Consider the following 6,423-nt stretch of genomic DNA (forward strand, 5'->3'; position numbering starts at 1 on the left):
GGCCAGGTGTGGGATATGATCTCCTGGTGTGCCTGTTTGCTTAAAGCGCAGTATTGGGGTGGGAGTTACCTGATTTTTCAGGTGTTGTGTGTCTCAGTTTCCCTGGCTAGGAAAAGGGATTCCCTTTCCCCTTGCGCTTCCCAGGTGAGGCAATGCCTCGCCCTGCTTCAGCTCTGGCTGGTGGGGCTGCAGCAGCTGACCAGCACCGATCGTCCGGCACTCCCCAGTGAGATGAATCCAGTACCTCAGTTGAAAATGCAGAAATCACCGGTCTTCTGTGTCGCTCGTGCTGGGAGTTGGAGACTGGAGCTGTTCCTATTTGGCCATCTTGCTCCGCCCCCTCCAAAAATCGTATTTATAATAGCTATTTCTGAAAGGCCTGTCTACTCCTGCACAAAGAGTTTATATAGCTTCAGGTGAGTCCACTTTTTCATTCAGATAAGCATTTATTGAGTGCTTATCATATTCTGAGCCCTGGTGCAGCACTGGGAATCCTAAGATAAATGAGATACAGTCCTGGATTCAAACAGCAGCTAGCGGAGTGGGAGAATATGATTAGAAAATTACACAAGGAGTGTTTATTGCTTGAAATGGTGCATGTGCAACAGAGAGCACCCACCACTGCCTGAGACAGGCATCAGGGAGGCCTCAAATATTTTTTAAAGGATGAGTTAGAATTTTCCAGGCAGCAGGAGAAGCTCTCGGACAGATGGCTGTGTAAGAGCAAGCAGTTGTTAGTACAGACTGGGGGAGGTGTGGCTAGAGCTTAACCATGTGTGGGGTCGTGCTAGGAGGATGGGAGGACTATAAAGCGTCCTTACATATTTTGCAAGTAAATGGCATTTTTAAAATCTCATTACACATGTCATATAGGGGGACAATAACTTACTGAAGGATTTTCACCAGAGTAGAGTGATCTAATTGGCATTTTGGAAAGATGGTGTGAAGGATGGACTGGAGATGGAGAGGCTGGAGCAGGTTAACACACTTTACACACATCTCTTTGTAGATTCCCTTGAGGAAAATATCCACTTGCCTGAGAACTATGCTTATACTTCAATTTTTGATGCTGAGAAGTCTTTTTGTGGTAACTGGTAATCAGGGTTTGCTGGGAAGCATCTGACCTCATATCCATCCACTATGATTGGATGGTTTTTATCCCCGGTTTTGATAAGATATTACATAAGCTTTTATACCCAATATTTGTGGCCATAAATATGTTTTAACTAATTGGAATAAAAGAGCTTGCAAATATATTGTGAATGTCAGCTTCGGTTAGCCTTAATTTGCCACCTCTGAAATGGTGGCCTGGGTGCCACAGATGCTACAGGTTGGCTCAAATGTTTTAACACTGTAAACACTTTATTTCGCTGGGCAAAACTTGACAGTTTTCTATCTTATGTAATTGGAAATGCTATTTATATATTACCAAGAGGATGCTCACTACTTTGCCTCACCTTATTTGTTCTTTCATTCCACAAGTATGCACTGGGCCCCTACTATATTCCAGGAAATGTTCAAGGCACAGTGGACACACTGTTGTGTAAGACAAAAAAGGTCCTTTATCAGGTGATAAGTGCCAAAGAGAATTCAAGTAGGTGATGGGATGGAGAGTGCCTCAGGGTGATACTCACGAAGGAGCCATCCATGCAAACTGTCAGGAGGAGCACTGTAGGAAGAGGGAATAAATAGCTGGCGCAAAGATTTAGACTGCTCCCTTGTGGCTTGCATTCATTCCTGCTTATTTTGTCTTAAGATTGTTATGACAACCATACTCTATGCATCGGGAAATAATCTGTGGCTTCATATAGAAATACATTCATCCCTCAATGGATGAGTATAACTAGTCCAAAATTTTTGCTCATAAGCCTGGACTGGTATTGTCAATCAATCATTAATTATTGTTAAAGGAGTAATTTCATAAAGAAATTTAGAATAAAGTGCTTTGTATTGCCACATATCAATGCTCAGACATGTCTCTACTAGAAAGAATGAGAAGCCATTAAATGATTGCCTGTTTAGGTGGAATCACTGTGCACATGCAGGAACGTTGCAATAGTGGCTCAGATACAGCCAGTAGCTCCTCTAAGGGTGAGGTGATTTTCTGAAATAGTAAACATTTCTAGACAAATTTTGAAACAAAACAAAGCACATCCTTTTCTACATTGACACAGTCATTGCATTCCTGGAAAATTCCGTGTAAGTACTTTGTATTTAATATATAATATTGCATAATGATCCAGGCTCAGATAATAATTGACAGGCAAAATGAAGGACCTTCTCACTATAGTGGGATATCTAGCATTCCTGACTCTGCCTGCTAGATACCTGTTGCAGTCCCTCTTTCCAACCATATCAACAATAAAAATTTCTCCCATGAAGTTCCAAGCACTCCTCGGGAATGTGAACCACTGAGCCATTGGAAGGAGTTTGGATTTATTCAAAGTACTATGGGAATCCGCTGAAAGATTTTATTCTGGGAAGTAACATAAACTGATTTGCATTTTTCAGAGTGCTCTGGATATCTTGTGAAGAAGTGGTAGCAGGGGCAAGAGTGGTGGCAGGGTGACTTTGGCAACAGATAACTAGCCTCAGGCAAGGCAGCAGGGAAGGAGCAGAGATGGAAAGAAATTCATAGACTATGGATGTTTTCAGGGTGAAGGCAATAGGTTTTACTGATGGTATTGATGTAAGATGAGAAAAGATTTTTGGCTTTAGCAACTGAGTGAATGATACATACCTTTGTGGAACCTGGGAGAAATCTGTGGCTTTTGTCTTCTTAATGTTTTTAAATTTAATGTGGTCTGAACTCATGATCCCCGTGCCACTCCCAAGTTTGAGATGACAGCCGTGTGGAGATGTCAAGTTAGATATATGAGTTCCTGTGAGATGCTCTGGTTGGAGACACATCTGGGAGTCAATGGTACACAGAAGGCATCCAAAGCCCTGGGACTGGAGACGTGAGGTCACCTTGGGAGAGTGGGTGGATGGAGGAGAGAAAGGCAGCCAGGATAGAGCCTTGGGGACCTTCAGCACTATTAAATGAGGCACTCTCTTCTATTAATTACTCCATTAAGAGAAAGACTGAGGTTTTTTAACATTAATTGTAATGGGAATACTCAATGATTGATGACACCAGTTTTGGCTTATGAACAGAAATTTTGAAACGAATTATACTCATTTATCAAAGCATGAGGATGGACTTCTTCATGAATTTCAAATTATTTCCCAATGCATAGAGAATGGATATCATAATAATCTTACGATACCAAAGTAGTAATTAGTGTTTGGATTAAGAGCAGGCTATATAAGGGAGGTCTTGGACTTACGTTCTCATGAAAAATTACAGATAAAGTCCATTAATCAGTATTTATTGGTCACCCACAGAATAGGCCGTGACATTTTTCAGTTTAAAAATTACTTTCACATTTTCTAAGGGAATTTGATAGATTCAATTTTCTAAATTAAAAAAATGTAAGAGCCTTATTGAGGTATAACTCTTATACCATACAATTTTCATCTTTAATTTGAAGTGGTTACAGTGCACTTTCAAATAGACATATATAAGTTAGAAACTAAATTACCCTGCCAGGTTAACAAAACATAAAACAGCAATTACTGTTTATTGGGCATCAACTTAGGTGACAGGTATGATAAGCAGCATTTAATTGATCCTAATCCTCCCAGCATCCCTGAAGAATATATCTTCCATTTTACAGAGCGAACATCCCACCTCAAAGGATCTGGAGAACTGGCCAGAGATCACCCCAGAAGAGAGTACAGGAGCCAGGATTTGTATGCAGGTCGCTGGAACTCAAATCCTTTCTCTTTCCCTTACTTCATCCTCCCCTTCATCTCCTGAAAAGTGGAAGCTGGAGTCTGGAATATACACAGAAAACCCTCCACCCATTTTAAGGATACACCAAGATCAAAACGCATTGATATTGGAATCTTACTAGTTTGAACTTTAAAGCATTTTACTGCCATATAGGGATTGGCTTCAAAGAAATGTTTTAGTGGTGTTACGTTTAATGCCTTGTGTTTATGTAGAATTACATATCCTATAAATGTTAGGTTGGCTTATCTTGTCTCCCCCCTCTCAAAAGGACCTACGCCAATTTAATTTTCTAAATATATTTAGGCAAGTGTTGGAGGGTGGGTAGGAAAATTAGTAGGGACATGAGTTAATGGATTTTACTAGGTTCAAGTGAGTTAATATATGCTGACTGGTAAGGGTAGAATCTGCTGTGTACTTAGGCAGACATCCAGGGCAAAGTGGCTGCCAGTTCACCCAGTTATGAGTCATACACTTCCAGAAGTGGAAGAGGAGACTTTGATGTCTTGACCAAAGGAGACAAAATTACACTACCAAAATAAATCCTTGCCTGCGAAGGACTAAAGAAGTATATGGGATGTGGAACTCTACAGAAAGAGAATGTCCAAAGTCATGGTGAAGCCACATACTGACTGTGATTTCCTGGTGGGGTGAAAGAATGACTGGGATGTGGTTTCAGCAGCAACAGTGGGATGTGGGTGACAGTAAGAACTGAAGAGTAGCTAGAATCTTTTGAGGTCAGCAGTGCTCTGAGGCTGAGGATGGGAGTCACAGGTCTGAGATCAGATGTGGAAATCATTCAAGGTAGTGTAACTGGATGGAAACAAGGATAAAGAAATTATTTTAATATTGGGAATGACAAGGGTAAGGGATGCCCTAAAAAGCAGCTGACTAGTCTATAAATTAAAGGTGTGGTAGGGAATGAAATATATGAAAATTTACATTTGTAAGTACCCTGAGAGTACAATTACCAGCAAATAGGATAAAACTTGCAAAATAGTCACATCATTATCTTCAAGTCAGGAATCTACGGATGAGATTCCTGTTGGAAGCATTAGGGGAAAATTGGCAGGGTCTATTTTATTAACATCATCTATACATGTACCGAGCACCGCTTTTTTTTTTAATCTAAATTTTTTATATTTTTTTATACTTTAAGTTCTAGGGTACATGTGCACAACGTGCGGGTTTGTTACATAGGTATACGTGTGTCATCTTGGTTTGCTGCACCCATCAACTTATCATTAGAAATACTTTAGGTATTTCTTCTAATGCTATCCCTCCCACAGCCCTCTACCCCACAACAGGCCCTGGTGTGTGATGTTCCCCGCCCTGTGTCCAGGTGTTCTCATTGTTCAATTCCCACCTGTGAGTCAGAACATGCAGTGTTTGGTTTTCTGTCCTTGTGATAGTTTGCTGAGAATGATGGTTTCCAGCTTCGTCCATGTCCCTGCAAAGGACATGAACTCACATTTTTTATGGCTGCATACTATTCCATGGTGTACATGTGCTATATTTTGTTAATCCAGTCTATCATTGATGGGCATTTGGGTTGGTTCCAAGTCCTTGCTATTGTGAATAGTGCCACAATAAACATACATGTGCCTGTGTCTTTATAGTAGCATGATTTATAATCCTTTGGGTATATACCCAGTATTGGGATTACTGGGTCAAATAGTGTTTCTAGCTCTAGATCCTTGAGGAATCACCACACTGTCTTCCATAATGGTTGAACTAATTTATACTCCCACCAAGAGGGTAAAATCATTTCTACTTCTCCACATCCTCTCCAGCATCTGTTGTTTCCCGACTTTTTAATGATGGCCATTCTAACTGGTGTGAGATGGTATCTCATTGTGGTATTGATTTGCATTTCTCTGATGACCAGTGATGATGAGCATTTTTTCATGTGTCTGTTGGCTGTATGAATGTCTTCTTTTGAGAACTGTCTGTTGATATCCTTTGCCCACTTTTTGATGGGGTTGTTTGGTTTTTTTTCTTGTAAATTTGTTTGAGTTCTTTATAGATTCTGGATATTAGCCCTTTGTCAGATGAGCAGATTGCAAAAATTTTCTCCCATTCTGTAGGTTGCTTGTTCACTCTGATGGTAGTTTCTTTCCTGTGCAGAAGCTCTTTAGTTTAGTTAGATCTTGTTTGTCAATTTGGCTTTTGCTGCCACTGCTTTTGGTGTTTTAGTCATGAAGTCCTTGCCCATGCCTATGTCCTGAGTGGTATTGCCTAGGTTTTCTTCCAGCGTTTTTATGGTTTTAGATCTAACATTTAAATCTTTAATGCATCCTGAACTAATTTTCGTATAAGGTGTTAGGAAGGGATCCAGTTTCTGCTTTCTACATATGGCTAGCCAGTTTTCCCAGCACCATTTATTAAATAGGGAATCTTTTCCCCATTTCTTGTTTTTGTCAGGTCTGTCAAAGATCAGATGGCTGTAGATGTGTAGTGTTATTTCTGGGGCCTCTGTTCTGTTCCATTGTTCTATATCTCTGTTTTGGTACCAGTACCATGCTGTTTTGGTTACTGTAGCCTTGTAGTATAGTTTGAAGTCAGGTAGCATGATGCCTCCAGCTTTG

At 40.4% G+C, this 6,423-nt stretch overlaps 1 long non-coding RNA gene across 1 annotated transcript in view; it reads left to right on the forward strand.

Moving 5' to 3' along the window:
- LOC105544581 overlaps nucleotides 1-4,073 on the forward strand; it is a 13,835-nt gene extending 9,762 nt beyond the window's left edge. Inside the window, exon 3 of the long non-coding RNA XR_001006788.1 lies at nucleotides 1,483-4,073. This is a non-coding gene — a long non-coding RNA (uncharacterized LOC105544581). The remainder of the gene's footprint in view (nucleotides 1-1,482) is intronic.
- Nucleotides 4,074-6,423: the final 2,350 nt, after the last annotated feature.

This window comes from Mandrillus leucophaeus, unplaced genomic scaffold (genome assembly GCF_000951045.1).
Source record: "Mandrillus leucophaeus isolate KB7577 unplaced genomic scaffold, Mleu.le_1.0 Scaffold301, whole genome shotgun sequence".
Lineage (NCBI taxonomy): Eukaryota > Metazoa > Chordata > Mammalia > Primates > Cercopithecidae > Mandrillus > Mandrillus leucophaeus.